A 25303-nucleotide genomic window follows, 5' to 3' on the forward strand; every position below is an offset into this window, starting at 1 on the left:
AGCAGGGTCATTTGATCACTACAACAGAGAAGAAGTGAGGTCCTGCCTGAGCTGCTCTTTGTCCAGTATCTGTGCCTGAGCTGCCCTGGTTAATGCCCTGGCCTAATTTGGCAGTATTTGAAAAAAAAAAAAAAAAAGAAATGCTACATGAGCCAAATAAACGACTTAAAAATTACACTCTAAATTTATTTTGGCAACAGTGCATTTGACAGTGGTCAGGTGTGTGGTTCAGGGGGATATATTTATCTCTCTGAGCACCAAGTCAGGTGTGTATTAGTAAGTCTCGCCGATACATTTGGATCAGTGTTGATAACCACGTAATCATGCTGAAATAACAACCCTACTTCTGCATTTACACTGGATCCATTTATAACAGGTGGATTAGATAAGACTGTGCTTAATCAACTTTCAGTGGTCACATTCTGTCAGTGGGCGGAGGATTTGGTGATATGTGCCAGGCCGGTGACATGCAGTGAATATAAGAAATGCTTGCAGTGGCCACTGACTATTGACAACACAGTGCATGGAACTGACAAGCCGAACTGATCGGTGTAATTGGCTTTGAATCTAAATTTCACAGTGGAAGTAGAAAGGATTGTTCTTGATGGAAAAAATACATATTTAAGGATTATCTGAAATGAAATGGTTTGCTTCAGTCACCTGTGACAAAAGCAGAGGGGCAGATGAACAGAAGTAACGGTTGTCCGTACTCAAACTACTGCTGGTTTTCAAACAGAGGTTAATTGCAATTAATTGCCTTGGCAGCCCAGGTGTAATCAGCCCATGACTGATTAGGTACAAGCAGGGATCTGATGCCTGACGACCAGAACTGAAGCCATCAATTTAAACTGATAGCATGATTTTTTTTTTGTTTGTTTTTTTTTGCTGCTTTGGAATTGATCGGGTTGATCTGGTTGATCGGGTTGCCTTTACTGTAAGAGAAACATGCTAATTGTCAGCGTAGATGCAGACAAGCACAGGGCCAAGGCTTGCAGGAAATGAGTCTGTCTCCCCTCAGTCAGACATTGACTATTAAGTCAGAGAGAGAGAGAGAGAGAGAGAGAGAGAGAGAGAGAGAGAGAGAGAGAGAGAGAGAGAGATAGACAAGGCCAGCTCCGAACTGCAACTGGCCTATTCTTTCTCTGTAACGAAGGACGGAAAAAAAATATTCAACGTAGTAAAAAGTGCTCAACAAGAATTCACACTAAGCCAAACACCAGCACACCTATTCTGCTGTAGTTGGGAGGCGAACACAGACACACATCATGCTCCCGTACCTTGTCATCCTTAGCTGTGGAGGCTGATACAGGTAAAGTGCAGTAATCAATTTGCTCTACTGGCAGGAGTGCTCCTTTAGAATACTAATAAGGCTTCCGCCCTCCCCTCCTCCTTCTTTCTCGCCATCCCTCCACTGCCACCCCCACTCTGCTTTTCTCCTTCCTCGTTCACCTTTCTCATGACTTGACACCCCCCCCAGTGCCCCAGACCTGACCAAATGCTAAAGGAGGGCGGGCTGTCTTCTGCACAGATAACTGCTGCCACTAATCAAGCCTACGTGCACCGGGGCGTGGGATTAAAAGAGCTTGCACAGCTTGACTCAGGCACCGAACAGTGTTAGCGCACACACAAACACACACGCGCAGGCAGACACACACACACACACACACACACACGAGGTCAAAATAAAAACCTATAGGGAAGCCAACAATGTCTCGTCCCAGAAACACACACATATACACAAGCCTCAGACGAGCATACAAACACAACAAGGTCAAGTTAAAAGCTGATATGTTAGGTGAACATTCTCGGGCTATAAAAGAACACACACAAGAAGATTAGATCTAAATTTACTCCGCCAGTCAAAACGGGACTCGGTGGTGAGCCACCCATCTCTATCTCTCAGAACACATGTCACGCAGGGAACCGCAGTGTTGTGTGCATCTAAAGCGAAAAAGAGGAACAAACTCGACTGAGAATTGACAGGGCCTTAATTCCCATTCGTTTTTCATTTGGAGAGATGGCTTACAAGGGGGGGGGGGGGGGGGGGGGTCTCTACACCATATCAAACACATGCCGGAGTTGCCTGGAGGCTGTAACAAAGTGTCCTCAATGTTACACACACACACACACACACACACATAAACAGGCAGTAGGAGTGTGTGTGCATGACAGAAGGGGAGAGAGAGACAACACCACCCTATGCATCAGCAGGGATATTTCATTATGTACATAACGAGTGCCATTAATCGCTCTTAACAAGAGGACACAACCTCACCTTGGCAGTCTCACACACACAGCAGGAAGGTGGGGGGTGGGTGGGGGGGCATGGAAATATCTATAGTGCGCACAGAAATTAAAATTCACCACACTCAAGGATCCGCCGCCTCCTTTTGACCGACCACATCGTGGCCTGGGGGTGTGTGGAGACAAGCCAGCGGCCATATAGATAGACACATAAAAACACACACAAGTAAAAAAGGATAGGAGAAGAAGAAGAGGAAGGGAAGGGGAAGTGAAGAAATAAATATATAAATAAAAGTGGGGGGGGGAAATGCCGCAGTGGCGGTTGCCAGCGGGGGCTTGTGCCCTTGACATACTGACACGGGTGGAGGAGGGAGGGGGGCACTGTCATGTGACACTCTTGTCATTTGCCTGATCACCCGCCTGTCCACCCGCCTGTCTGCCCAGCCACCTGGCAAACCCCCCTCCCCCCCAATGCAATGTCTCGCCCACCTTCAAGCGACCTCATCCTCCGCTGACCTGACGCCACTTGCCACCCCCCCCTCCCCTCCACCTATGCCCACCGCCGCCTACACCCTCCCCAACCCCCCACCCCACCTCACCCTGCCCCGCCCCCTCTGCAGTCCTAGCACCCTATCCGCCCCACCCCTAGCACTCTGTCTCTCCTCCCTCCCCTCTCCCTCCCCCGCGGCTGTGCAGCAAGGTCAGGCGGGTCACCGTGTCCTCATCTGTAATCCGCTGCCATTCGTCAGCAGCCCCGGCCCAGGCTGGAGGAGAGAGAGGAGAGGCAGGCGCTCCGACGAGGGGAGAATGCCCAATTAGGCAGCTGTCACACACACACACACACACACACACACACACAACACACACACACACACACACACACACACACACACACAACACACACACACACACACACACACACACACACACACACACACACACACACACACACACACACACACACACACACAGCTCAGCACAGCACAGCAGAGCAGAGCAGGAGAGAGCGAGAGAGGAAGGGAGGGAGGGAGGCTGCAGAATCAGCCTACTGTCCACAGACAGAAGGGGGTGGGGGCGTGTGTGTATGTGGGGGGGTGTACATGAATCCTTTCAGCTGTGAGTGTCTGTGTTGTATTGTTTTGGTGTGTGTGTGTGTGTGTGTGTGTGTGTGTGTATGTGTGTGTGTGTGTGTGGACCAGTTGGGGGTCAACTACAGTTTAGACATGTATGACTACTATCTGAGGCATGTCAACAGGAGGAGCAGCGAGGTGTATAGACTTTTGAGGATGCAGTAGTTAAATGAAATTTTATGACGGGGCAACTCTTCTTATCTCACAATGAAATGAGTGCTGAGTATTCTGTTGAGTACCTCTCTTATCTGTAACCGCAAGATTGATGAGATGATCAGGGAGAAATGGCTGGGCTTTACTTGGGACAGAAAAACTCCACAGGGTAAGTCCCGTCTCATGGCCAGTTGGTCATTTAAACAAATCCAAAGGCCGGGTCAAAATGTCCCCAGCCAGAGTGGACTGTGGACAGGAGGGGTAGCACCACGCTCAAATTCTGTCTGTCCCAGACTAGCAGCAGATATGAAATGGGTGACAAATATCCCATAATTGGATCATTCATCACCGACGAACACATCTGTTTTGAGTAATGGGAAAACTAATCAGTAAAAATGATACAGGGACGACTCCGGCCCAGGCACCGGGAAGATTTATGCTAGAGCGATTCAGGACTCAAGCCTGTACCTATTGATTGTTTAGTCTGAATGCTTTTTCGTTTAATCAAAAGAAAGAGTCAAAATGGTACTATGCCAGCTGGGTGATGGAACAGGTGTGATCGAACGTCCTGGGGGCTTGGTTTTTTAGCTGCTCACAGGAGACTCTTTCCACACCCTTCTCCCTCGGTTCCACCTTAAATGTCAAAGTTCATCTGGGTTCAGTGGAGCTTCAAATCCAGCTTTGAGTGGTTAGTGTTCAAAAGGATTGCATCACAAGTGCGAGGGACACTTATCCGGTAAATCCTGTCTGAGTAGAAAGTACAGTTCATAGGGACTTAGGCTAGATGTCATACAGACTGGATACACATGTTCCCCCTCCCTCAGTAAAGCTTTTCACTCAGCTATAGGTGTCTGGGGTAAAACCCCACCTTCGTGGTAGACAGTCAGTTTACACACGTACTGTATGAAACAGAAGGGGAGGACCATGCATGTAGAGGGAAAATTTCCAATTATGTTAGAGCATGGAAAGGAGATAAACACTGAAATCCCCTGAGCAACACTCCACAGGAAGCACTTTCTATGCTGCAGTTTAAATGTCAATTTATTATTCATCACTCAAAGTTACTTTTCCAACACTCATTTTCTATCTGTATTTTGTAGTTTACCGTTTACCAGCAGTGTTGAGCAGTAACACATTCCTTAATGACATGTTTAATGTTTTCGGAAGTAAACAGTGTAAGGGATTACGCCTTAAAACTTTGCAATTACGTCACAGTTTCCACTCCCAGTAACGCTCCGTTGCTTTAACATTTTTGTTTGTTAGATGGGAGTTAGATGGTGTGTTAATATCAGGTTGTTCTCTCTGCGATCAGCTAACATGAACCAGTCTGTCTGGGATGTGCTAGCTTGGTTGCGGGGGGGGGGGGGGGAGTTAATCTATCCAGAAAGAGGAATTTCAAAGTTTCATTTGCATTTTATTTGTTTTGTTCTTTAAAGCCCTTTCTTTGACGGAGCTGGACTGCGTCATTTATTACAGTTTTCAAATAACTAGCCAAAAACTGATTATTAGTATTAACATATATATCAATAAATAGTGTAAAGACTATATGAACATTATAAATAAATACATCACAGTATACAATACATATATATATCACATATATATAAAATCCTCATTTTAAGGCACCACACATTTGTCACTTTGATATGAGAGAATTTGTGAAACCAACTTTATGATGTGCACTCTGCAAGTAAATACGATTTGGATTGAAAAAATTAAAAAAAAAACAAAAAAAAAAACAATCTACCGCACATCAGTCCTGCAGCTAAACTTCAACAATGAATACAAGGAACACTGTGACACTGTATGACACAAGAGATACTATCGAGTTCATTAAGGTCACTGTAAAATCCCTATCAAGTCCCACAGACACACAAGTCTCTGTGGGAATACTCCTGTAATATATGTCAGCCTGTATCACTGCGCGACTCCACCCATCTCCGTGATTGTTATTATAATGACTCAGTGTTTTGTCGGCCAGTTCTTGCTCCGTTCTCCCAGCACTGAAAGTACCTAAAGTGCTCCCAAAGTCTAAAGATTGTAATCTGTGATGTCATATTGATGCATAGCCTGAAGCAGCTCCATTAGCAGCCTGCGAGACAGACTTAGTGGATTCATACAATGTCTGCCTGTACTTTTACATCTATGAGGAAGTATAGATGATAGTAGGGCTATTAGTTCTGTTCCAGACAACATCGCCTTATCTCCGTCCAAAAATCATCCTCCATTACATTCACCTTGTACTTCTTTTTTCCAGTTCAGTGTGTATTGGTGCAAAATCATAGATTGAGGAACTGAAATGAACTACTGCAGGGGAATAGCACACTCTCACGTCTAAATCCATCTGTATAAAATCATAAATGGATTCTATTAATAGTTTCATAGTCTGTTGTAAGAAATCCTCTCCACTTTCCCTGTCACGGGGAGGTCAGAGGTCAGCTACAAAGCAGAGCCCCTGGACCGGAGCTGGTAGTGATCCAGTTCAGTGTAGCACACAGTTTGCTGCCAAACACAGGTACTCACGCTAAAGGGCGGCATCTTAACTCATTACACCGCCCTGCTACCCTAAGCGCAACCCTGATACGTACAGCTGTGTGCTGCTGTCGGACGAGACAATGTTCTCAGCGTGCAGCCGGTGTAATGTGCACCGCAAGCCAATACCCGATTGACCAGCGAACACATGACACCAATGTAAACAAAAAGAGGACACGCGAGTCAGTCCATGGACACCAAATACAACACGCTATTATCTATACTGTCAGTTTACCTGGATGACGTTCAGCGATCAGCTCAGGTTTGCTATTATGATATGAAAACTTAAAACAAATGGCAACTTTACCAACATAACAGCAATAACAATATTCCAGTTGAAGTTCAGATGAAAAATAGCCTTCTGCTTAACTCACGCATTAACAGCGTTGGTTACTAATAATAAGACTGCACTTTCCCTGATGAATAAACAAACAAAGGGGTCGGATAATGAGTAAGAAAGACCCATGTTTTTCAAAAACATGCTTTCAGTTTATAAGATTAAATATATACAATAGAGCAGATATTGAGACTTTATTCTATCACAATATGGGCCATGTTTCCCTTACATAGGCTATACTGGCCACAACTTATTTATAATTTATTTTATCATTATTTATTATTAATGAGTCATCAATCCAACAAAATGACACCATTTAAGTTTAAACACAACCGTATTACGGAAACTTAGAAACATTTTCACTAGTGGGAGAAGAGCAGGTGCTTTCTGATAACATTAATGACGGCTGGTGTCCCAGTAAACTGTGAGAGTGCGACTGTGAGCCAGCATGAACAATACCAAGACCCCCTCACCACGAGCATACTGTGTTTCTGACTTGTGGGAAACACAGGTGTTAGAATGAGCACTTCAGGAACCCAGCGGGTGTGTCGGATAACAAAGACCTGTAGGCTTGACATTATTACACTGCAGCCATTTAGCTGCTGTTGGTGATCAGTGTGGCTCACAACAACGGTCACAAACATTAAATGCCTGTGCCCACAACTCTACTTTCGATTTGAACCCACCTGCAGATGCACTATAGTTGGTCTGTGCAGCAGTGTGTGCTCCTTGCAGAGACGGCTGATTGGTCAACAGAGGTTGAATTCATTGAAGCTAAAACTCACTTCAGCCATACCCTCAGCTATGGAACATTTGCCATTGGTTCCCTGTCCCTTTAAATAACTTTAAGACCTTTTTTCTCTTCTCTACCTCCTTCCCCTGAGGTTTATCACTGTGACTCTTCTCTCTTCCATCTTTCTCTTTCTCACACACACACACACACGCACACAGGCACACACACACGCACACAAATGCTGCCTGTATGTGTGGCTGGCAACTACAAAGCAGTTAGCCAAGCATCTCTTGGCTCTGTGCAGAGAGAATAAGACACTCTCATTACTGCCCTTAAAAAGCTCTTGCCCTCACAAAATCCACTGTAGACCCAGACGCCGGTGCACAAAGTCACAGGAAAGATTTAGGGAGTTGAAGGCTACTTTTTTCCTTACAGCTCAGTTCTGTGTTTGTGTGCATGTCTGTGGTTGATGGTTTTCTGCCACCCCCCCACCCCCCTTCCCCTTTCCTGTTCCTCTTTAATGTCACAGGGCTGGCTCATATGACCTTGAGCAGCAACGTTGGCACGGCAATAGCGAGAGCTGCCTCGCCTGCGGGCGCCCTTGAACTGGATCTGCAAGACAAAAAAAAAAAAAAAAAAAAAAAAACCTTCATGCGGCCTGATAGACATCTCAGCCCTCCTCCTACTACCCCCCCAACCCCCCCAACCCCCCCACCAACCCCTCAACTATCCTCCCCCTTTCTCCTCAGCTCTTTTATTCAATCTACGCCACTCCTTATCTGTTCCCTCTGGTGGGAAGAGATTTATCAGGATGCTGTATCTTTAACCTCTCTATCAGACTGAGATAGAAACAGAATTTCAAAATGTCTGACCGGGCTGCGTGGATTTATTTTTAAACTACCACCTCCTCCTCCTCCTTCATGCACAAGCCCTGTGCCATTTCAGGACTGGGAGGTCTGTGGGTGGTGGGGGTGGGGTTGTGGGTGGGGGGGCAGTTGCTTTATGGAATACACCTGCGTGATGAGACAACCATCCACTCCAGAGGTGTTGTTTGCGTACAAGGAAATTCCAGACTGTTTTTCCTCCCTGCTCTGCTCTGAGCCACTGGCACACAGTGACCTGTAGCTTCAAAACAAATGTCCCTGCCTCTGTTCCAAGGATGAGCGTCAGCCAACCAGCCAATCACGGTCCTCTGACTAGAGAGGGGGTGGTGCCTCAGTGTTTTGACAAGTTGATGGCGACCTACAGGGTCCCGATGAAGACCTCTGATTTTCCAGAGTAAACACTGTGGTCCATAGTCCAAAGTCTGGCTCCGCACTGTCAAACTGAGCTCTTGCATGAGTGCCGAGCATAGTCTACTGTAAAAGCACAAAGAAGGGTTTTATCAGCATGCAAATATTGCGGCACCCTCCCTGCGACTGCAACGCGGGCCACCGAGGTTCAAGTACTACAGTAAATATTTGCATTGCCCTGTTGGGAGCAATGTGTTCAATACAAGGTGTTTGAAAATTCATAAAAGGCCTTTTCTTTTGAACATAACATACATACGCTGCACAACAGTGAGTGTGCAGAGGACTGTATAGGAGGCTTGGACACTAGGAGACTGTCCTAGCCCTCCTACTGGTTCTCTTCATGCCTGACCTTTCAAAACTGTAATGTTATCACATGTCATACGCGGGCCTGCTGGAAACCATCTGCTAAAGGCGCTGTGGTGGCTCCCTGTCACCAAAAAAAAAAAAAAAAAGAAGCACTGGCTGGAATGGCCAGGTACTGGTTCTGACTGGTTTACTGCGCAGCATGTCTCACCTTCACACACATACACACACACACTCACACACAGACTGTGACACGTATACGCCCCTTCAGAGGCTGTTGTTGAGCGACATGAGCCATGAGCAGTCTCCTCAATTAGTGTTAAGGGGCTTTCGCACAGAGACATGAAGTTCTGGGGCTAAGAATAACATGAGACAGGTCTGCTGCCCGGCAGTGGCAGGGCTCTGGAGCTGTGGCACTAAGGAGAGCCTTGGTGTGTGTACTAACCAGACTTGCTGCTAATCCGATCCCCCGCCATGTTTAGCCCCACCTCGGGATATTATGTTATGTTTGCTAGCGTGACACCTTGGCTAATAGCGCTGTTTTTACACTGAGCGAAACCAATATGATTAACATTAGCCAGGACTGATATAGGAAAAAAGAAAAGACAAACTCTAATGAACCCTGTGTTTATTTGCTGTGAAATCCCTGCCATCTAAAAAAAAAAAATAAATAAAAAAATCTAGTTTTCATATCAGGGATATGGGTGCGTTAAAATATTAAAAAGAGCTACTATAGATCCCCCCCACCCCCCACATTAGAGCCAAAAAGCAGACTCGGTTGTAGAGGCACCACAGTGTCCTGGGAGATTCATTACAGGCAGATTTGTTCCACATAGTGAAATATGAGTGAGCTCTACTGCCTGAAAATTGCATTGCTCCATAAGCAGACCCCCAATGCAAGAATAAGCTCTGATTCTCAGTTCTAAAGGTCTTAGCACAGTACAACAGCCGCAGCAATTATTTGTGAGGAGACGATCAAACCCAGTGTTTATCCTGTTTTGTCTTGTAGGAAGACACAAAGAATAGGACACAACGAGCCACAGCACAGGCCCACATGAAATCAACACCAAAAAAATATATGGTGAGTGTGGACAAAGTGTCTTCTTCTAACGCGACATCAATCATTGGTCTGTTCTGATATTGGGATTCCTTTGTGAAGTTGAGCGGAATGAGCTAAATAATAACATCTCATGAGGACTCATGTAAGCAAATTATCTATTCACATGTCTGGCTTTGGCACAGATGATATGCAAATAGGTCATCTCATCTGAATAAGCATCTGTATTGATCATTTTCTAAACCACAGTTGAACTTGGTACAGTAAATAACCTGACCTGAATAAAGTCGAGCAAATCTGGCAGAAAGCGAGCTATATTTAGAAAACAGCACCCGTGTGTGTGTCAGAGACAGAGAAATGTGAAAAGATCCTTTACTTAAAAGCATGTGTGGCTCAGGCTTTGAGCTTGTCAGGTCTGACTGCAGTAATCAAACGCTATTACTGGAGACTGAGAGGGGAAGAAAGGAACTTATAGGAGGTGGCAGTGCTTCAGAGACTCCTGCACTACTGTAAGGCTTATATGTGCGTATGTTTTTTGAAGTGTGTGGCTGGGGAGTGAGGAGAGACCTCAGTGCTCAGCTTGGGGCGTATAATCTATGGTTCATTTGCAGCTTTTCTCCCCAGTATGACAAGCCGTTTACAAGACGTAGCCTCTGCTGCTGACCCAGTTCTGAGTGGCTGCGTCTCACGACAAGGCCCTGCCTCCCCATCAGGCCCTGCTCCTCGTCTAACTGACGATAACACCGCCACCCTCTGCCTCCGTGAACTGTGGGAAAAAAAATAGGTCGCCCTGACCCACTTTTCTTCTTCTTCTTTTTTTTTTTTCCTCCCCTCCCTAAGATCGTGCAAGGAGTTCTGCAGAGCATGATCGAGGGAGACAGTAAAAGGGAGAGAGGGAGGGAAACAAAGGAAGAAGGGAAGTTTTAAAAAAAAGACAGAGACTTCTCTGTGATGAGTCCCTGCATTCTGCCGATGTGTTCCTGTGGCCTTTGGAATAGAGGCAACCCTTATCAGCTGGCCTGCTGTATGTTTGGCAAAAAAACCCCTCCCACACCTACAACAGCTGCTCCTGAGGTTAAACACCTTCCACAGGCCTCACCAGTCCACCCCACCTCCCAATTTCTACATCACCTCTTCTAGGCAGCTATTATCTCATGTCTTACTCAGAATGCTAAATGGGACCCTCTGCCTTATTTAAACACAGACGTACACACTGCTTCTTGCAGTCATTTAACACCCATGGAGGTATGACATGTCATCCAGCCAGAAAAATTATGAGCCTTTCTTGGCTAGGGGGAGATATTACAGGGCGAGCTGAGCCGGGAGCTGCCCTAATGCCTGGTAGCATGACACTGGCCCCTCTGAGCGCCTCTGTGTGGGTTAGGACAACTCATGATATATCTCTGATCACGCACGGCGCTCTCATGCAAACCCTTCCCTCATTAAGCTGCGCTCACTCATGCATTGCTTTTGTAATCCCTCCTCACATTAACCGTGGCGTGTTCCTCCGACAACAGCTGAGAGTTTCATTCATTTAGAAAACCGATGGTTTATTCTGCAACGCCCTTTTGTATCAGTGTTGGGTTCCTGTTTGAACTCGCTGTGAAATACCTCATCAACGCTACACCTTTGACTGCTAATTTAAATATTAATGTGCCAGCCAAAAATCACCACTCATCACTCACCGGTGCCTCAGTGTCGCTTAGCAACCTTTGTTTAGCTTCTGTTGGAGAGCTATTTTTGTAGGATTGAGAGCGACATTTAATTATTACCTTTAAAAAACCTTTTACCTTCAAAGAGACCTACTGAACTGAACAATTCTACCTCAGCTATAGGGTGCTTTTTTTTTTTTTTTTTTTTACAGCACTAGTAAGTCACTCACTGTGCATTACAATGATTTTACATATCCTAGCCTTTCTAAAACTACAGCATGACTTGTGTAAGTAAATTCTTAGACTTTGGTTACACACACCTCTTACAAATAGACTGTCAAACAGCTCTCTGAACATAAGCATGCCTTCTGTTAGCACCCCAGTGCCACACAGTTTGCCTGTACAAGAACATTAGTCCCACCAGATGCTAGCGACTACATGCATTTGCGTGTATACTCATTTGCATCAGCCACAGTTTGACACTCTACTTAAAAAACCAGAGGAGGTTTTACCTGCCGCTAAACTCTCACCAGCACAGTGCTAAGCCCCTGCGTGCTAATGGTGACCTAGTGCACACAGACATGTTGGTGCCTCAGAGACGAGTCATGAAGCCCGCTGCTCCACTTTCCTCTGCTGCCAGACAACCTGCAAAAAACGGTGGAGCTACGCTGTATCTTACTTTTAAGTGTGAAGTGCAGCAAATATGAGAAAATGGCCGTTGGAAAAAAAAAAAAAAAAAAAAAAGAAAAAGTAGAATAGGGTGTCAGGTCTCTTTATTCTGCAGGGGCTGGTGCAGGTTCTAGTTCCAGTTAAGGGGGTGGATGTAGGTCAAGCCCTGCCTCCTCATAAGCACCAAGGTCAACGCTGAATGGAAGGGAAGGTGGCTTAGAGAGAAAGAGGCCCCGGATAAAACACATTCGTCTGGCTCTTGTGCCAGCACTAGCCCCAGACGTGTAAACACAGTTACACAAGCACACAGCTCGTCTGCGCTAGGTGTGTGCGTACGTGTGTGTGTGGGTGGGTGTGTGTGTATGTGTGCAAAAAAAACACAAAAACAACAAAAAAAGATTATACATGTACATGTGTAGCCTTTATAACCCAAACAAGGCTTATAGCTTAAAGATGAGTTCGCAACACCTGTGTTGTGCTGCGCTTGTTGGACATAATACAGTTATACATACATAACACAGAGGTGCATCTCAACAACCAAGCTACAGGCTCCTCTACTGTGAACCTCAAGTGTATCCAGACGGGCTGTAATTGATGTGTGATTTTAAAAAATGTCAAATCCTGGCAGGTGATCACCTCTATTAAAGTTCTGTCTAACAAGGAAGCTTATGGAGGTGTTTAGGGCCCTTGGTGGGGTTCTAACCTCACCTGCACATACACTTCATAAAAAAAAGAAAATTACAATGTATTTGAAATGTTTTATCTGTCCAAATAAATAAATCAAATCAAATCAAATTACCACTGGGGCATCCATGACTACCCAGCCCTGAATAGTCTAAAAGTAATAAAGTCTCATAGTATAAATACTAAAAGAAAAGTCCTTCATTAAAACTTCAACATTTGTCAAACACAATTCATTTATAGAAAAGTAAAGATTACAAAAGTGTGAAAGTTACAATGAGCTCAACATATGCTCATCTGGCTCGTTCTTCTCCCTTTTCTAAAGCCTCACTTATCCATCCAGACAAATTGTGGCCTGTGGCAACTAATGCTAGAGCCTTATGTAATTCCTCACTCCCTCCAGCAGCACATGATAAGTTCATTTTATTAAAGCTGAAGAATATGGTAGGAATTGGCCTGTGTTCTAATAACACCACTGTGAGTTGAGAGGCACAGCATTTGAGAATTGGTGACACTCGGCTCTGTACAGAATATTTCTGTGACAACAAGGCTGGAGATTAAGTTTCCTCTTCTTACAGTTGCCTGAAACCCTGGAAGTCTTTCCTGTCAGATACTGTATTATATTCATATCAGGGGGTAGCTCAACAAATCATCAGATTAAGCTTCTTATTACATCATGATTAGAATTTACAGTAGATGGGTTTTATGGATAATTTGTCATCATTTGACAAAATGCTTTTTCTTTCTTTTGCTGAAGTTAATTTAATTTGATTCAATTTAACATTTTGATTTAGATAAATATTTAAGATTCACTAACCTGTGCTGTGACTATTCTGCTGGAATGGGCTGATCAGATGTTTCAAGTATAGGATGCCACGAAAAAGTTGTTTAACTCGAGTTCACTGACTACAAAAACATTTTACATGACACTTGCTCGTCATCTCAGTTGCTACTAATACAAAGCCACCCGTGAATTTAAGGAAGAGATCAAAACCACCCTTATTTCCACATCTCATTTTGTGTCACAACATGCACTGTATGGAAATGTATCATAAAAGAGCCAGAGGGAAACAGTGCCTCCCTCCAATTGTCTACTTGTCGAAATATACTGAAAGCAGAGCTCAATAATCTGAACTGAGTAAAAAGTGATCGACTCGTATGGAGCACAGACTTGTGTTTGGCTACTAATGCAGTTTTAACAAAATGAGCTGGGATCCCAATTTACTCAGCCATATGGTAAACATGTCCAGGGGGCAGAAATGTTAACGTCCTAGCACAGAAAGAGTCTGAACCAGAGACGGTGAGCCAGTGTGGGTTTTTAAACAGCCAGGCAGCTGTAGGGTGCGAGTGAAGGCAACTGCAATAACACAAATCCTAACAGCCAGCTCACTCTGGACATGAATCACTCTGGACATGAAACGACCTTTCCATGACATATGCTGGTATCAGTGATTGAGAATTGAGAAGATGACTAAACCTGCTCAGTTTGTCACCGCAGTCACACTGGGTGGAAACATGTGGCCGGCCATTCCCAAAATTCAGATGAGGGCAGGGATCACTGGAGCTTGCGTTGCTGTCTGACATGACCTCAACCCTTTCTGACCTTGGAGCGATTACCCAATTGAATGACGGCCCCTGCAGCTGCATGCAAGCCTGTGGTGAGTGTCTCCACCCCCTCATCCTCGTAGACATACAAGGTCGGGAGAGAGGATCGGGGGTGAGGCTGTGTGAAGGGTGTCACATGATTGGATCTCCTTCTGGAGAGTTACTTAAAAAGCCTCCTCAGCAATCAGGTCAAGGTCGTGCTCTAGCCTTAATGCCAAAGGAAAAGAGAGAGGTCTGTGAATGTGTGTGTGCGTGTGTGTAAGAGTGCATAAGGACAGATGAGAAGGAGGAGGAGTGACTACATACTCCTCTACATGTTCAGCAGTCCTGGGTCCTTGATAACTTGAAAACACAAGCTATGATTCTATTAGCTGTATTAATCTTCCTGCTTAGTGGACACTTTTATTCAAAGTCACTTACACGATTATCACTCTTGCACATCTCTTTCCATTTCTGCAGCTGGATATTTACTGGAGAAATCCAGGTTAATTGCCTTTGCTCAAGGGCAGAGGGTGAGCAGAGCATGAGCCAGCAATCTTCTGGTCACCAGTCCATTCTCCCTAAGTAATAGGTCATATGGCTGCCTCAAGTCATCAGCCCAGTGCTCTCCATCTTCTCTCAAATGGCCTCTCTACTACTGGGAGCCTTCTAACACAGTTATGAGAAAGCTGCACTTCTGAACCTCGGTCTTTCAGTGTGTTTAGTCTGCTCTAGTGAGGATGTACTGAATAACGCCACCTCACTAATGGATTTACAAGTGGGCTGGAGGTTCACAAAAGGACGGCATGTTTCAGAAATTCAAGAGACCACTTTCAGTGAAAGAGGGGGACTGGGTTTATGCCAAATGTCCTCCGTCGTTCCTTTGCGGCGTAGGAGTGCATTCATTTTTTTTAATTTAGAGATGTGCCATTTATCTATCCATGTTCTGTTAAAAGATATTCATTGAAAGTGCAATGAGTCATTTATGCATTCATTGACAAATTTAAAATGGAGCGATGAGAATTTGAAATGTCAGAGCCATTACAAGCCCGGTCTTTATGCATCTTAGAAGACACACTGATGAAATATTATTTTGGACAAACAACAAACTGTCTACCCTGGAATAACATGCAAAACATGAGGTATTTCGGAGGGGGGGGGGGGTTTCAGTTACATTCCTCTATTGGAAACCCGGGTAATGTGCTGCAGAACTATCTGAACTCACACAGCTCCGACTCTCCACGGCCACCCGCACAGGTCCCTTGTTGCCCAGCAACAATTCAGCTCATCACTAGAAGCCAAAAAGTTACACAATTACAGTTCAAGCCAAAAGAGGATTTGGGGTGTGCAGCACGTTAACATCATTCAGCAAGTTATATCCAACTTCTTCATGATGTGGGTCTGAATGAACGAGGAAGTGGGGAAACCCCGCATTTTCCACACATCCTGCGAAGCTGAGCAATGTGAAAGCATGCGAGTGTTCACAGGGTTACACTGACAGAAAACCAAAATACTGACAGCAGAATGGTGTACTCTGAACTCTGTGGTGTTGTTGAGCTGGTGGCATACAAGAGCAGTGGTACAAAGTTTAATGATGCCTGAATTTCCCCGAACTTCACCCTTTTTGCATTGGAAATAAATCTCAGGGACACAACCTCGAAGCATATACTGCATATGCATCCCCCGCTCCCTCCCTCCCCTGTCGTCCTGTGCAATATATCCATCATTCATTCATAAATTCTAAAAACTCCTCTTTAGTTAATTGCCTGAGAAAATTTAATTTCAAACGAAAGCTTTTAAAAGAGAAAGATATAATTAAGTTGCAGGGATCTCTCTGCCCCCTCCTTGTCCAGGGGGGGCCGAGGGGACATGTGCTGTGAGCTGTGTAGCTCTGCACTGCACTGCTCCGTGTCAGGGAAGTCATACACCCATGTTTAAAGCAGAACGTTACGTAAAGCCTCCCCCTCTGCACAGGCTTACTGCACCAGACGCTGTGTCCTTGCCTGGGCTGCTCAAGGTTCCCAAAAGGACAGGCTGCTAAGAAGTTGGGAAGGACGGGGCCCTGTGATAGCCTGCAAAGGGAGGGAGGGAGGGGGGGGGGGGGGGGGCTGCTCCCTGTGACAGCCTTGGACTTTGAATTCAGCGCCAGACAGGCTCATGCATCAATCCCTCAACTTACAAAGACAAGCCACTAACCTTGACGAGGCCAGGGACTCTTCAGGAATGAGTGGCATTTTCACTTAGCCCCAGCTTCTCCCCTGCACTCCTGCCACATAACCTGGTTAAAATAAGACACAGTTGAATAACAGCTGACCTCAGTCTCTGGACTTTGTGACCCATTGTTCTAGCCCTCAACCCTTAGGCTTCTTAGAACACGCCAGGGACATATGCAATAATACATTTGGCGGCAACACAAATAGCATTTAATGTGCTACGTGCAGTAACCTCGTCTGATGCATGTCAGGGGCCGGTTCATCTGAAGCCAGTTCATGTGGATCCATGCTTGCTATGATCCCTGGGATCAACAACTGTATTACCACAGACTCTTACAAATTTGCTCTGACTGTTGCAGCTAGACAATTACAACAAAAGCAGCCAACATACAGAGAAGTGTCTGCCGTCTTTATCCTATGTATTCCTCTGTAAGAAAACAAGGCAGATGCTCTCTATCACGCAGGTTGCGTATGCCTCCTATCTATGAGCGTCTGTCCTTTCATTCCCCTTGCAGCCTCCCCACTCTGTCACGCATGTGACATTGGCCTGCTTGTGGCAAAGCAAAGACCTTCCCCTCGTCTGACTGCAGCATCCTGGCAGCACGCTCACCACAATGGGTAGAGAAACCTTCCTACTGCACCTCTACAGCCCGGGGCAGCAGCTCTGCTACAGGAGCAAAAGAGAGGGAGAGAGGGAGAGAGGGAGGGAGGGAGGGAAGGAGCGAGGGAGGGAGTCAGTTCCACTCCGCTCCTCTGCTGTGACCACACCAGCCTGGCCAGGAAAAGAGTCAGCTCCTCTCACATCACCCAGGAGGTCTGCTGCTCCACGCTACATCTCCTCATCCTTTCCTTAACGTACCAGGGGAGAGGGACAATGGAGATGCAGTGTGAAGCCGGCGGCCCTGTTACCACAGTACAAGGTAGCTTGATGCCGTTACCCTGCACTGCTCATTGATCGTCACAGTGAGGCTCCCACAGCTGTTGTTTTTGAAACAAGCCGCTGCTTCACGTGGGTAACATGTAATTTATTTGACCTGCAACATCTTTCTCTTTCAGGCTCTTTCCCATTCTGTGAGCGGTTCTCAGCAAAGTCTAAATAATTCACAGCAATTGCAATCAGCAGCGATCAATCGGGGGTGATAATTGAGGGGCCTGTCATTGCGCCAAGGCCAAGGTGAAGCGTGAAGGCAGAGGGGTGGAGAGTTGGAGGTGAGGGTGAAGGGGGGGGGGGGGGGGGAGTAGGAGTAGGGAGGGAGGGGAGTCATTCAACAGATGAGCTCTGGCTAGTATAGCTCTCAGGGGTTGCAGCGGAGGCATCCATCTTTCTTCCTCACATTTCGTCATTCCAGCCCGCATCCAGGAGCGATGGCTGTAAAGACGCATTTAGCAGTTCCTGCCTTGTCATCAAAATGAGTCCCATTGACTTTGGTTGCCTTCTGTTCATGACAGAAGCACCAACAGGAGCCGGAGTGATTGCCTCTGAGTGAGATAGTGCCGCTATAACGGAGAGGCCTCACTAAAACCCTATCTCCTCAGCAGCACACAGTGGGAATAATCTTCAACTGTCCACACAATGATCTTATTCGAGAAAGCAAAAATTAACCTCAGTGGTTTTGTGCTTTGTTTTCTGATGTGGTCTCATTCAGCGGTTATTCTAGTGGCAGGCTCTTCTGAGAAAATACACTAATAATTCATTCTGATCGGTAAATAGTTCACGTCTCCACATGCCTCTTTATGTATTTGCCTGACTAATTTATGATCTGCTTGGAACAGTGGAGCTCCAGTGTTGATTTTAAAGTCTGTATTGCATACTTTGTTTGCTTCAGTGGTCATCAGCTTCTACATCAATCTGAGTATGTTTACACTGAAATCAGTCAAGCCTTGACATTTTAGCTTTGTCTTTGTCATATCAAGGCAACCATTTCTCTATTCCAACTTTATGTAATCTGGCCCTGTTGCAGTATCAAGAGGTGATACTGTGCTCTGTGTGATACGCGTGTGTGTGTACATGAAATCATTGAAAGATTAGAGGTGTGGAGAAGGAGGCACAGAGTCAAGATACTAATGAGTGCTAATATCCTCTTAAAAGGTCCCATATTTTACACTTTTGTGCGGCTTTTTCATTTGTGGTATTGATTCATAAGAAGATATATTTGTTGGTTTTTAGCACCAAAAACCATCTAAATGTAGTTTTACATCTCATCTTCCGGGCTTCTCTCCGGAGCTCTAGTAACAACAGGTTAGTGAGCCAATCGGGAGAGAGGCTCAGAGACTCTCTCCCGAATGGCTTTTCCGAGCGATCAAATAAAAGTATAGTAGATATCAGGTAAAGAAAAGAAACCGAATCCTGCAAGGTTGGATGGTGGGTCCAGGTGGGCGGGGCTCGGGCATGGCCGAGAGCAGTGACTGCTTCGTTGTGACATCCAAAAGTTACAGAAGTCCTGACAGTTTGTTTTAAGGCTCAGTTTCTGAATACAGGCCGTGTGTATTGCTCTGTGGACTGAGCGCTTTGATACTTTCACAGTATGAATATAGAACCTAGACCTGCTTTATAATCAGAAAATACATGGACATCGATCATTCAATAGAAAGATAGAAAGATTATTTCAAACACTTAAATCAAGCACAGCATTGACTTGTGTTGTGTTTTTTGTCTTGTCAGTTTGTGATAAACATCGCATTCAGATTCAGATTCAGACATTTTATTATCCCAAGTGACAAGCATTTGTTGTGGTGTAAATCTCAGCAGTATTGTATTCAGTATTGTTATTAGCACAAAGTGTCAACTGAATAAACAAACAATAAAGTGAACAATAAAATGATTTGGCTTAATGCATGCTCCGCACAGATATTACAGAGCCCGGACAATTAGAGAAATGAGCTCGTGGCCTGCAGGTCTCTGGTTTGATTCCTCAGTGGGCTGACACAGTCCAGGCCTGTAAGTGGATGAGAAATGCACTCTTCCTCAACATCTACTGTCAAAGTGCCCTTGAACAATGTTCAGTGGCCAACAACACAGGAGCTGGGCAGCTCCCAGGTCTATTATAAATCAAAAACTCTGCAGTAAATGCATGACACTTGTTCATGTAGATTGCACATTAGTTTGTTTATTCGCAGAGTATCTCACTAATCAAAAAGCAGGATGCCACCCTCAATTTTGTCTGTCCTGTGTCTCTTACTGCTGTGACTGACAGATTTACTAACAGTGGGCTTTGAGCTGGCACAGTGGTAGTAGTTAGAGAGGCTGTTAGTGGAGATAAGTGCCTGGGCATGTACTCCTGTATCTGTGGCATCATCCTGTACATAAATATAGTATTACATCAAACGATTTAAAAGGAGAAAGGAAAGTCACTCACACTCACATGCAACAAGCTGTGTGATTCTGAAATTACTTAATGTAAATGTAAACTTCACCTATAAATACACACTGGGAAAAAAAGACAAGCAGGGCACAAGAGCACACCTGCATGAACCACACACACACACACACACACACACACACACACACACATACACGCGCGCGCGTCAAAACATGCCACTTTCATATAGCAGCAGTCGTGTTTTGATGACAGATAAGATTTGGTGTTATGAAAGGCAGCCAGTGAGCAAGGAGTGCAGAGTCCAGTCTTGCGACTGTTCATCAGCAGCCTCAACATAATTTGCATTTGGCCATTTGAATGTCCTCTGGTCCTGTTGCAGACTCCTGCACATCACTCAACAGCAGCTCCCTGGACAATAGCATATGGCTCAGTCAAATCGAGCTGCATCCAATACAGAGAATTCTTAGAGGTATGGCGCGTCTGGTCAGACCACGCAAACAAAAAGTACTTTTTAAGTGTAACTTAAACGTCGGGCTATGAATGTGGAGGTTTTAGTTATCTATGGCAACAGAGGACAAGCTGAACTACCCTGAACATCTTGTCTAAGTTCAGGTCAAATAATTAAGCAGCTTAAATGCTCAACAAAAGAAAGGCTAAAAGGCAGACCCCCAGACACAGACAGTATTTAGAAGGCTTTAACAAAGTTTAACTTTTCTCCACCTTACTTTTTTTTTGTTAGTCTAAGCTACAGAGGTTCTCTGCAAGGTAGCACATTTAACTGAGCAAACCTTTTTGTTTATCTTCATATCGCGACACCCAAACAAGCTGCAGCTGGGAGGCTTTGTAAACTGCCCTTTTAGAACCTGAACTGAAGAAGTACTCTGCCCTCTTTCCCGTAACTTGCAGCAAACTTCGGCCCCTGACCTTTTGCCTCCACACTGATCCAAAGTCCAGTGAAGCAACAGGACATTTCAGGAAACAGAGCACCTACGCAAAGGCCATTCAGAAAGCTTCCCTGGCAGTGACTTAACAACATCTCTGAGTCTTTGAACTCTATCAAAACATATCTGACATGATGACACAGTGATGTGACAGGCTGCAACTGACCAACTTCAACCAGCTGCATTTTAGTCTGCACACTGATCCAACATCCTTCCACAAACTTGAAGGGACCAGCCAGTGCTTCCAGACAAGTCCATTTTTTTAAAAATGTGGTGCAGGCAAAACAAAATGACCATTAGTGGGGATCATTAACTAAGCCATGAATCCAGACCGTGGCAGTAAAAGGTTAGATCTTGCCCTGATACTTATAATGTTATAGACTTCTAGTAGTAACAATGCCATGTAACATTTCTAACTATCTCAGCCCACACTGTATTAACTGTACTTGCCCCCCCTTAGTGGTTATGCAATGTAAAATACAGAAATTGACATTACAGGGAATACACCAGTATATGCAAGGCAGATTTAAGACTCTTTCAGACATTAATCCAATTTAAAATCAATTTCAACCTAAAACTAGAATTACCGTGTCGCGGCTGTTTGCCTCCGCCAACCGCCAACTAGTCAAGTTGCAGTTTACAATTAGCGTATGAATTCCTGAGTGTGAGCTCACAGTCACCTTGACCTCTGACCGCCAAATTCTAATCAGTTCATCCTTGAGTCCAAGTGAACATTTGTGCCAGATGTAGGCCTGATGAAATTCCCTCCAGGCGCTCCTGATATATCCTGTTCACAAGAATGAGATGCACATGAGGTCATAGTGACCTACACCTTTGACCGTTGCCCCTCAAAATCTAATCAGTTCATCCTGGAGTCCAAGTGAATGTTTGTGCCAAATCTGAAAAAAATCCCCTCCAGGCCTTTCCAAGATATTGCATTCATGAGAACGAGACAGGCGTGAGGTCACAGTGACCTAGACCTTTAACCTTTGACCACTAATATCGAATTATTTCATATCTGAGTCTGAGCAAACGTTTGTGCCAAATTTGAAGAATCCCCCTTAAGGCCTTCCTGAGATATTGGGACAGACGGACGGACACCCATGAAAACCTCACAGTGAAGTATGTGTCTGGGCAGCCATGGAGATTTTCTCATGAAGTGGCCTGATGCATCCAGAACACCTCTGACACCCTATTTATGACTCATGTTCAACACACACCTAACTTGCACTCAGGTCCTTCTCAAGGCCTTGAGGTTCACTTACAAGCCTTCCAGGTCTTTTAAAAGGAGCACGACTTGCCAATAGTCATTTACAGAATAGTGCAACTGTGAAGTGTTTCCCATTGGTGGTGCTAACACCACCTCAGAATAGGACGCTGCTACTGTTATGACTCAATGTGATGAAGTACATTAACTGTACTAACGTTACATTACAACTCCTATGACTTGAACAGCCCTATAGTGTGTATTGCTATCAGATTAGAATATGCGGTGTCAATACCCAGTCAGTGTTCATATGCTCAGTAGTGGGCTGAAGAAGCATAAAATACACTTAGGACGGTTTCATTTGATTCAGCTGCGGTCGCTCCGTGAGGATAAATGAACATTGGCAAATTAGCCACATTTACACAGAGAAATGCCTCTATTCCAGGCCAAATGTGCTGGTCTGAAGGCAGCCAGGGGACACAGACAGAGGCTGTTATTACTAAACGACTCTGTGGGCTAAATCAGAAGCCTACAAACCCCGCACGCACACACACACACACACACACACACAGGTTTATTCCCCACTTCTTCTTTATGCAGCGTTTTCAGCGCTAAATCCATATGCGCCTCTGCTCGCCTTACGACACACAAACAGCTTTTTCCTCTCCTCGGAAAAAAAAACACACCATATCACCCAGCACAATCATCGACACCGCGTCCCGGATATAACACACACCGTGTATTTTTCAGCCCCCCCCAGTAGTAATAACAATTGTCCACATATGACAGTGCGTTTATCTGTAGCACATAGATCCCCTACCTGCGTTGTCCACCCCACAGTCAGCCGGAGAGGCGCATCGTTATTATTCGACAGGAGGAGACAAATCCAATGAAAACGGTCGCATCTGTCTTGACACTCTGGGCAAGGAAAAAGAAAAAAAGGGGAGGCAGGCTTTAAAAATCAAAATGTTAGTCCAAAAAAATGCCTCGTATTTTTTTTTTTTTTTTTTTTGGTGCTACGACTGCGAGCGAGCTGAGGCGTGTAGCGTACAGTCTGTGTGAATTGTTTATTCTCGGAGTCTCCTCGCTGTGGAGAAGTGAGCGGAGACAGCCACACTCCTCCTCCTTTGCTGCCGCTGACACCACCCTTAAAGGAACAAGCCTCACTCTGCTGCTGCCCACACACTCCCACTGCTCCCAGTGCAAAACAAGGAAAATACATAGGCTGCGATGATAATAATAATAATAATAATAATAATAATAATGATAATAAATGCGTTTATGTATTTTTTTTTCTATCAGCAGGGACAGTCCTACATTTTTTTTTTTTTTAGGATTCTGACTTCTAAAAAAACAATTTTTTCACATGTGGCCCTAATCCTCTTCTGTGTCAAGCAGCACTTGCCAGTAATGACAAAAGAGCCACTTACATATAAGCTTAAGTAACACAACATCCTCCAAAAAGGTGCTTTAGAGTGAATATCAGCTGATATTCTTGGATTTAACGACTTAAAGGGGCATGCCTCTGAATTTACACATACGGTTTAGTTTACTAGTTATAAGGGGGGTACCACTCAGCTTGTCAACACAGTTTGATAATGTCTTATGTGGCTGTGGCTCATCTTTTTAAAGTCTGGAAAACCACCTCTGATGATCTCATCAGGGTTATCTCGGTCTGGGCTTTTTAACAGACAGCCTGGGGCGTGGAGTTCGAAAGACATGGGCATTCACCGGGTAGGCAAAGTCTAATGAAAATACTGTTAAGTTGCATTATGAGAAATGTAAGTCACAGTATTTTTGGAGCTTCATCCTTAGTAATGAGAAAAAAAATCAGATCACCCTGGTCTCAGATACATTTATTTTGACCTAATGTGTGACTCTAACAAGTCTGTGGAAGTGCAGTTATAAATCCCTGGAGTGTCCCTTTAAGGCTGCACATGTTTAGGGTCTGCTCATATATAGATTCTACTGTAAGATGAATATCAATGTCATAAACATGAATGTAATGGAATAATATTTTAATATCTTTCCTGTTGTTTGACCAACATAGAACTTAATACTGACAAATAGAAATTACATTGTTTATGATACAACAGTACATCACCTCCACATGTTGCGTTGCATTATGGGAAATGTAAGACCTAGTGTTTGAACAGTGAAATACCAATTAATGGGAGGACTGAATTCAAAAATCTAAATGGAAACTACATGATAATTCTTTAACCTACCTCCCTTATAACAAAGGCGGGTTAATAGAATGGCCTTTCAGTTAAATGCAGAATTAAGTAAGAGGTGCCCTGACCAACCTTTTAGTCAGCATCTCTAAACAAATCATTAGGCCTCTGCTTGGATGAGGTCCAAAATATGAGCGTTAAAAGAATATATCTGCCACAGTAGTGGAGATTTACTACCTGCCTCAGCACACGGAGACCAAGTGGAGAAAATGAACAACATAAATGCCATCGAGGTGTCCTTGAACGAGGCACCGAGGCAGCTCCCAGGTGTGAATGTGTGTCGCTAAAGTGTGAAGCAGGGTGTCATTCACAAATACGTACTCATGGAAACTTGAATGACTTCAAATATCGCCTCTTTTTTGAAAAAATAATTTTCAGTTGACCATTGAAGGTGTAACTCAGAACTCTGTAACACTTTTGATTGTGCTCCAAATGCTTTCAAATACTTTTTTTTCTTACCTTTTCTTTTCTTTTTTTTTCTTTTCTTTTCTGACATCTTGTGCTAATCTGTGCTATCAGGTCCACTGGCCTGCAGCCTGTCATCTCAACATGGCCTTGAACAAAATGTCTCTAAGGACCTGGGGAACATCAGTGTTCTCATGAATAAGAACACAACAACATAACCTACTTCTACCCATCCCTGTCTGTGTTTCCCTTTTCAAATGCAGAATGGGGCGTAGTGTGTATGTGGGTGTGAGTGTGTGTGTGTGTGTGTGTGTGCGTGCGTGCGTGCGTGCGTGCGTGCGTGCGTGTGTGTGTGGGGCTCTGCTACCACATCCCGCTGTGTTATTGGCCACTTGTATTCAGCCAGTTGGATACTGTGCCTCCTAACCTGCTGTAACCCCACTGTGGTGTTTAAACAGTGATTCAGTTCATTGCCAGTAGTATAAACAGAGGTGGCACTCAACATGTCATTCAGGTAAATTGGATAGTTTTCTTTTACAAGGCTGTTGTGCGCAGTAGGTGTTACCTGCAATTTGCATTTTGAGTACAACAGCAGTTAAAAGTCTGATCAAAGTCC

General features: G+C 44.7%; 1 protein-coding gene across 1 annotated transcript in view; it reads right to left on the bottom strand.

Annotated features, from left to right (window-relative positions):
- The window catches only part of nrip1b (nuclear receptor interacting protein 1b), a 36540-nt gene extending 13357 nt beyond the window's left edge, over positions 1 to 23183 (bottom strand). The window contains exon 1 of the mRNA XM_056397260.1: positions 22869 to 23183. The gene's annotated coding sequence lies outside the window, so the exon portion shown is untranslated. The remainder of the gene's footprint in view (positions 1 to 22868) is intronic.
- Between the last annotated feature and the right edge of the window lie 2120 nt (positions 23184 to 25303).

The sequence above is a fragment of the Seriola aureovittata genome, chromosome 15, assembly GCF_021018895.1.
Source record: "Seriola aureovittata isolate HTS-2021-v1 ecotype China chromosome 15, ASM2101889v1, whole genome shotgun sequence".
NCBI lineage: Eukaryota > Metazoa > Chordata > Actinopteri > Carangiformes > Carangidae > Seriola > Seriola aureovittata.